Raw genomic sequence first — 8,689 nt, forward strand, 5'->3', positions numbered from 1 at the left:
AGGGAAGTACAGTATGAGATGCTATTGGGAGAGAGGTTAGTAGTTGGCACCTACTACCCACTGCTGCTCAGCCTCTATTGTAATGTAGTAACGCACACCCCACTCTGCACCCCTTGCAACTAACCACTGACTTCAACTTGTGACTGTAAACTTTATTTCTATCCACTAAATTAATTTGCTGCCTATTTTACTGTGAATTATAAAAATGTCTCTTGCTCTTAGGGTTGTCTCACACCGCAGGTGATCCCATGGTGTTTGCCCTGCGATTGCTGAGGATCATCAAATTGCTAGTGCAGTGGCCTCTTATGGGAAGACTTACGGGTACGTTCAAAACTGCAGTGTGCAATGTTTAGGATCGCAAAAATCTGCATGCAGCTCTTTGGGAGCGATTGTGAAAACTGCAGCAAAATCGTTGTGAAACAAAGCGTTTTGGGGTGTGGTTTGGCGTAGTTAGAGATGTGGCATGGGCGTGTCTTAAAGTGTACCTGAGATGAAACAAAAACATATTCATATCTGGCCGGAGGAAGGCTCAGCTATGCATGCTTTTTTTTTAGTTTCATCTCAAGTTCTCTTTGTGTCCCTCTTTGGTATCTTAAAAAATTGGGAGGTATGCCTACAATTACTGCAGCAATCCAATTTCTGGGGAAAAAAATCTGCATTCTCTCATTGGTCCAAGGTCAATGCTTCCAGTACTGTGATTGAGCTAAAATTTCCAACTTGCAGTAAAGCGATATATCTGCGGAATTCTGCTTTCCGAGACAGGAAGTCCGTTTCTGATCAGGAAACTGGAATTCTGCTGACATTTTCCAACCATCCTTACATCAAAACAGCCAAAACTCCAGAAAAGTTATGCATAAAAAAATAGAGCGGAAGTTTCCACTTTAAAAGTGAACACGTGTTGCTTGCTATCCAGAGATATGGGCCCTTCACGGGAGACACATCCACAGCAGCCCCCACAGAGATAATAACAACCCCGGGTGAGGCGGAGTCCCTTCCTTGGGGACACCGAAAGACGCCGCGGGCCCTCCTCTGTTCATAGCCACCTTTCCCGCCTTTTTCTCCCCCCTCCCCTTCTTTCCTCAGCCGATTGCGGAGCGCGCAGCCCTGTGACATCTCCCGCACCACGTGACCCGGCCGCCTCTGGGAGACAGGAGGGGAGGAGGCGAAGGAGGGGCGGAACTGCCTCGTTTCCCGCCCTGCTCGGACTTCCCCGTGACGCCAGGAAAGGGAGGGAGGGATCCAGGAGTGAGGGAGGAGGAGCGTGACGTCACTCGGAACACGCCCCCTGCACTCCGCTGGTTCGGTCCTGACGTTCATTTCATTCCTGTCCTCATTCCGAGCATTCCGCGCATCGCTCGCGCCCAGTCCCGCTCCCCTGAGCGCGCGGCCGGCCACACAATAGGCGCACGGGGACAGCCGGCCGGGGTGAGTGCTGGGTGTGGGGAGACGGGTGGGGGAGGGGGTGTTCTGCATGGGGGGTCCCCCCAACCCCCCCCTATGCAATGGACGAAGTGGGGTGCTGGCTGCTGTCCTTCGCCGCTACACGTCATGGAGTTCTGTCACTTTGGCTGTAAACCTCCCAGTAATGCCGGCTGGGGGGGTGGTGTTCTACTCCAGGAGTTCTGGCACTTTCCAAAAGTGGGGGTTGGGGAGAAGGGAGGGGGGCTGCACTACTCTGTCACAGGTCACGTGACAGCTCTCCATGGCAGGGACCCCAGTCCAAGCTCTTTGGGGGTGCTGGTGGTACAGTTCTGAGTGGGGAGGGGTGTAGGCTTGGAGGGGTTGAAGTTTGCAGAATTTGGGGTGCTTGCATTGTTTTTTGTTTTGTTTGGTTGCTGCAAAGTTTGGGGTGCATATGGCTGGCTGAAGGGGTGCTGCGGAATAGAGCAACATGCTGTAGAAAACTTCGCAGGACTGGGGTATGTTTTGCAAAGTCCTGACGTTTATTGTCCTGTAGTGCGTTTCAAAGTTTTGGGGGTCCTGCCATAGTTAGAAGAGTACTTTAACAACTGGGTCTATACTTGGAATTGTGGGTTGCTTTTCTGGGTGCTGGTACTCTCTGTAGAGTTGTACTAGGTTCTGTTAAAGTATTTCCCAGAATTTTGAGATTATGCACAAATTGATGGAGCCCAACATAATTGGGGTACCACTCAGAATTTCAAGGTGATGCAGAATTAGGGTGCTGTTTGGAGTTCCAGTGTGTGTTTAGAACTGCAGGGTGTTGCAGAAGTCAAGACATATCAGAGCTCTGTGCAGCATTGTCATCTATACTTTGCATTCTTGAGATGCTGTAGATTTGGGGTGCGCTGCAGTATGTGTTCAGACGCATACAGTACTTTGCAAAACTCTGGTGATATCAGTCCTGTGTGTTTGTTGTGAATTTTAGTGATTGTTCACTAACACTTAAGATGCTGCAGAATTTGGCTAGTTGCCCCAGATTAGTCTGTAAAAATAGGGTACAAACAGTGCTGGATGGGTGCTGTGAATTCTAGGCATCCTTCATACATTTGTGGAATGCTAGAGTAAAACTTGAGTTGCTATTCAAAGTTTTGGATTATTGCAGAGTTAAGCTGCTTTTTAGAGACCTGGGGTGTTCCAGTATTTGAGGAATTTCTCTTGAGTGCTTTGCAGAATTAGGGTACATACAGTGTGGGGAGTGCTGTGGATTTTGGGTATTGTCCACAAAGTCATAGAATTCTGCAGATCTGGTTAATTTCCCTAGAGTACTTTGCAGATTTGGTGCATGTAGTATTATAGGCACTGTCAGTTAAGTCCTGTAGTTTTGCAGAGTTGGGGTGCCATTCAGTGTCCACATTTTCTGCAGAATTAAGGTCCTGCTTAGAATCCTGGAATGCTGTCGAAGTTGTATACCGTAATTTATGTAGGAGTCCTGGTTTTCTGTAGAATAATACTTTGCAGAATTAGAGTATTGTATACGTTTTGGTATTTTACTGAACTGGTGTATTGTTAAGGGGGTTTGTTTCACATATTGGGGTACTGCACGTTTCAAGTATGATCCAGAGTAGTTTGCAGATTTGGGGTACATATCTGGATATCTGGGGTGCTGCTGAAATAGGGTTCTGTCTATAGGAGCTCCAAGGCAGCGAACCAGACTTTGCACCTTACCAACTGCATTGATATATTTAATTAAAACATTTACATTAAATGCAGCTTGTGACAGAATGTCCAGTTATTTCTGAGGACTATGGCAGCTCTTTGGGGACATTAAAAGTTTTAGTTGGTGATTTTTTTATTTTTTTTATTTATCAGCACAATGACTGTGGCAATTTTTTTTAAATTGTGCTAAATATGAAGGTTTCAAAAGTGAACCAAAATGTTTATCGCTGGGCGTTTACAGATCTCTTGAAGCTGCACTTTGTTAGGGTAATATGCATTTACATCTATGCCACTTCTGTAGGGCCCTCCTAGAAGCTGTTTGACTTGGGACCAGTACCCTTTGTGCCCAATACTTTTGCAGCATGCTTTTTTCCCCCTGGACATCTACAGCACCCTAGAGTTTTAGGACATATACCCCAATTCCTGGATGATTTTGTAAGTGTGGGGGCCTGCAGAAAGTAAGTGAGGTTGCTTTCCATATACAGTAGTTCCAATCCTGCCAAATCAGAAGTCTGAAGAGTTGAGGATTGTGGTATTTTGGGGTGTAATTGAATATGATTTTTAATCCTCCAGTTTCGGGTTCCATGCCATAGGGCGCTGATCCTTTTCACACATAAGTGCGCGTCAGATGGTCCTGTGGTTGAGGTGAAGTTTTAGGATACAACAAGTAGTCTGTTTTGTAGTGAAGATCTTTAGGCTATGGAGGCCTTGCAGTGTTTTGGTGTTTAGAGGTGTTTTATGTATTTAGGGTGTATGGGGAAATTCAAAGTCTTTACTGGGTTTAGTCATGTCCTTGGTTTATCCAAAGCTTGCCAATCCAGAGGCCCAGTAGTCCATGAATCCATGGCAATTATTGTAGTCTTCAGCTTTTGGGTTGTTGCAAATTTGAGAATCCTGCGTGAAAGCCCGAGAGCCTTTTTGCACTGTTTATGTAGTGTCCTTTTCTTGATGTGCAGAGGTCTAATCCACAAAGTCTTCTTCCATTTGCAGTCTTGATGCACTAACCTGAGGGACTTGGTAGACTTTGGGGCTCCTGCCCCAATTTAGTTTCTTGGGGTTCACTACATTTTTTGTGTGTGCTGTCTCGGGGGGGGGGGGGGGGGGGGGGGGGGGGGGGTAGATTTTCAAAGAAATGTCAAAGGAGAGTTGAGCTGCTGTTTGGAGAGAGTTGTGAAGTGGTCTGCATCTCCCTGTCTGGCTCACTCAGCAGCAGCTCTGACATAAAAAAAAGGACATTTTTCGAATTTTTCCTGAAGAAGGAAGAACTTAGCAACGCCTGATCTGCCTGGGAAAGGAAAACCAGCCCCCTGCAGCAGACAATCCCCCCCCCCCAATCTGGAGAACTGTGCACTCTAAGCTTGCATGGGGAGACATGAAAGTCAAAGATGTTTTCTTTTCCTCCTTCTCCAGGGCTGCTGCTGCTCCTCTCCAAGTTCAAGTGGGAAAGAGTCCGGAGTCAGCGGAATCCCAACGTGCAGAGAACGCTAGCTGCAGGTCTGAAAGGATTCCTCCCGGCAAACTTCCCTTCTGGTAGGAAAAAAAATAAAAACCAGGCACACCGCTGCCACCTCTTTCCATCTGTTGCTTCCCTGCACAGCCTGTGTTCTTAAGGTACACATTTCGGCATAGGCTGCTGCCTTGGTGATGTCTGTGTGATCATCTGTGCTTTTATTTGTGAAGTGCAAACACATTCTGCAGTCATGTACCCTCTCCAGCACACTGCTTGTACAAAAACAAAGAGATCACCGTGCCAAGGAGGCCAAAAAATAAAAACAAAAGAAAAACCTTGAATCTGCTATCTCAGGGCAGCCTGATAGATTTGTGCCCCCCCCCCCCCCCCTTCCTTTTTAAATTGTGCATTTTTTTTAATGAAAAAAGAAATACGGTACTTACTGTGTCACAGCTTTACATTATTAGTCTTTTCAATAGCATTTTTATGTTTTGTGGCACATGTTTTACTTTGCCCGGCATTACACTAAGCTTTCTTGTTTGCAGTCTAATTGCATTGTTTGTGCATGGATTTTTTTGGGGGGATTCTGTGTCTTTACATACTCCAGTTAAATTTGCAGAGGGAGTGTGAACAACCTGCTAATATAAAGTGCCCAGATTTCTGTATATCTGTGTGTGTGTTTACGTCCATGTCTCTTAAAATGCTTTTATGTGTGTAATATTTATTATATGTATGTGTGTCATTACAGACTTGTGTAAATCTCAGCCAGTGCCAAACATTTTGCTATTTTATGTTGTAATAGCCCCCCCCGCCCTCCTAAAAGAAAAAAAGTATCTAGTAAGGGAGAGGAATTGAGACTATCAAATCCAGTAGCTAGCCTCTGGGTAATCAACTGTCACCTACCAGCTTTGATTGGGCATACTGGCACATGAAACCCTTGAACTCCCCCCACCCAGTGACATTTTTAATTTATTTTTTGTGTATACTGTATATAGCTATGCATATCATTTGTGTAAAAAAAAAAAAAAAAAAAAAAAAAATACAATATAAATCTATTTCATAATCTGTAATTATTGCACTGTTAACCTAAAACTGAACGTGTCCGCCATCTCAAATACCAAATGTAACTATTTGGGGTTTTATGAAAATAATGAATAGTGTTTATGGCACAGGCTTGTGGGCTACTGTGGTGTTCCTATATGTGCAACCTTTCCTCTGGTAGTTAGCTCTGTCTTTCTGCCCTAAATAATGTGGTTAAGCAAGGGTTAATAGCTCTTCTCCCCTTTACCTGCCTCTGTTAGGAAGTCCTGTGATATCACAAGAGGGTAGTTCAATTTGTAGATCAGGGCCGTGCAAGCATTTTCTGACTCTTGCAGGTGGGTGCTGGGGGGGGGGGGGGGGGGGGAAGAGAGAGAGATATTGTGGAAGGGGCGGGTGAGGGTTCAGCTGACTGCTTTCCACTTGTTCTTACTTGTTAAATGTGGGGCCCTTGTAATTTTTAAAATTGGAGAGAGCAGCAGTTCCTCCTCCTCCAACGCTGTGTCGTTTCTGTAAATAATTGCATTCAAGCTCTCCTGGAAGCCAACTCTTGCTACACAGGATGTTTTGAATATTTGGAAGTGTTAAACTTTATTGATTGTCAATATTTGCATCAATGTGGGGTATTCTCTGGGCACCGCAGGGCTGAGAGCCAGGCAGCTTTTTAAGAATAAAAGCCAAAGTCTGAGACCTGCAGCTGCTCCTCTGCACGGCCCAATTGTGTTTTTAACCAGCAGAATATTGTTAATTACGGCTGTGTGGAATGTATTTAAGGATACAGAACTAGTATTTAGATTGTCTGCTGCTGGCTTCTCCCGCGAGAGGCTGCAAGCTATTTTAATGATGAAATAATTCACAGTAAATCCCATAAGCACCTTGCCTGGAGGGGTTGGGCTGTTCTCTACAAAGAAAGCTGCTTTTACTTTGAAAAAGGGTTTTTAGACTGACACCAGAGACAAATTGATTTTTGCCCAGTAATTTGCATGTCAGGCCTGTTGCCCTCCATTTTTTCTATATTTATCTATTTTTGCAAGGTTTGTATAGTTAGTAGAATTTTTTTTTTTTTTAATACTATCTGTCCTATGATGCAACCTCTCTCCATGTGGCTTTGCAAGGTTATGAAGCTTGACTTCTTCTTTTAAATCAGGATCTTGTAACATCCCACCTATCATGTAGGGAAGACCATAAAAAAAATAAAATATAAAATTGTTTCCCAAAAATTCAAAATATTTTTTTTTTTTTTTTTTGCAAATTCTGACTTAAGTATCTCTATTTTAGCTTTAGGAAATGGTTGATCATGTAGTTTATAGCTGCGTGAGCAAATTGCGTTAAGAATTCGGATAGCAAAATGTGAAGGGGATTGAAATTTTGCTCAGATTTACAGGCCTGATTAAATACTTTGAGTGCTGATGTCTTTTTTATATTTCCCCCCCCCCTCCCCCCCTTCTTCCTCCCGCCTCTCCCCCCCCTTCAATAAATAGCAAAGGAGAAAGTTTGCTTGTCTCACCCTTTTGACCCTATATGTGTACAGTCCAAAATTATCTCCTCCATGCCCCCTCTGCCCACATCAAACTTATCCCTCTTACAGTGAGACTGGAAGCCCATTTTCTTATTCGTCTGTAAAATGATGTTCTTACACACTGGCACAGGGGCTCAACCAATTTCTGTGGAATGCAAAGCAGCCACTGAATTAATAAATGTAATGAGGTTTAAAGTCCAAATACAGGTCGCGATTTCCATTTCAATGTTTTTAGCACTGGCTCAGTGATTATTGAATTGTATTTTATGTTTTACATTATTATTATTTTTTTTTTTTGCCTAAATCTTGTCGCATATGCACTTTTTCTTTTTATCCATTTGTGACAGGGTTTTCACTGGGTTTGGCTCAGTTTTGTCGGTCAGCTATTTTGGCTTTTGAAAAATGCCAATTATTTTACGGGTTGCAGCTATTGACAGGCTGGTCAGAGGCTGAATGGAATGTCTGAAAGCATTGAACAAGTCTCAAGTGTACTTTTTTTTTTTTTTTTTCTTCAGAGGGAAAAGCATAAGGAGGGTTGCACAGTACTTGGGATTGAAGGTGGTTGGTGAAATGTATGTTCCTTTTCCCATTCCTAAAACACGCCAGTTTTAAGCCACGGCGTGCTGATAGCGCATGCAAGCAACTGGTAGCACACAGACCTCCCCTGCCCCCCCTCTTCCTCTCCCCCTCCCCTTCCCATGTTTGAAATTAATTTCAAGAGGTGCGTCGTCTAATAAATATAATGTTCAACAATCGGCTATATTTTAGAGCAAATTACCTGAGATGAAGCCCTTAGATTGCTCCTGTGGTGTAACTGGGTGATTAATTACATATCCCATCGTAGTTAGACGTGATTAAATTGATTGAAATTCAGGCCGTGCAATTAATTTGGATCATTGCTCTATCATCAGCCTACTATAGAGAGAATTAAAAAAATTTCCAGCACTGATGGCTTCACAAGCGTTAGAGTTGGCACAGATGGGAAGATTGTTGGTAAGGGCAAGGTCAGGCCCTTCTCTTGCATGCTGCAGTTTTTGTTATAGGCAAAGCCAGCTCGCCATGAGGATGAAGAGGAGTTTCTTTCTCCCTAGTTGCTGGGTGGAACGATCCTCTTTGGAAAAGCGCAACACTCTAGGACTAGGTATCCTCAGCATTTTCCTGTTCCATTTGTTGTGGGTGGAGTTTGGACCCAGCCATGTTGTGATCATTTTGTTATATTTCGGCAGTACTGGGAAGAAATGGTCTGGTAAATCTATGGATGATCTTAGGGACTGCAGGGGGAATATATCCATATCCAGCACCTAGGATATGAATTGATATAGTATGAAACTGGCTTTTTCTTTACAGTTCGGTAAAAAAAGGTCCTTAGGCAAGCTTGCCCTTTTAATAGGATTCTTGTCATTTTACTCTATCATTAAAAGACTCAAAACTAAACAGCTATCAGCTGTGGCAAATACTCACCCTTCCCTCACCCATCCCTCTAGATTGTAAGCCTTCGGGCAGTGTCCTCCACCTTATGTCTCCTACCTGTTCACGCACCTTAATCACCGTACTCCCATCCTATG

The 8,689-nt window shown here is 43.9% G+C and overlaps 1 protein-coding gene across 4 annotated transcripts in view; it reads left to right on the forward strand.

Annotated features, from left to right (window-relative positions):
* The first annotated feature begins 1,306 nt into the window (after positions 1–1,306).
* The window catches only part of TEAD1 (TEA domain transcription factor 1), a 248,592-nt gene continuing 241,209 nt past the window's right edge, over positions 1,307–8,689 (forward strand). For 2 of the 4 annotated variants that reach the window (XM_068260969.1, XM_068260968.1), the window contains exons 1-2: positions 1,308–1,425; positions 4,528–4,647. The gene's annotated coding sequence lies outside the window, so the exon portion shown is untranslated. Of the gene's footprint in view, positions 1,426–1,861; positions 1,920–4,527; positions 4,648–8,689 lie in introns of those variants that run through there. The other 2 variants (XM_068260967.1, XM_068260970.1) reach the window with 2 other exon arrangements.

The sequence above is a fragment of the Hyperolius riggenbachi genome, chromosome 11 (genome assembly GCF_040937935.1).
Source record: "Hyperolius riggenbachi isolate aHypRig1 chromosome 11, aHypRig1.pri, whole genome shotgun sequence".
NCBI lineage: Eukaryota > Metazoa > Chordata > Amphibia > Anura > Hyperoliidae > Hyperolius > Hyperolius riggenbachi.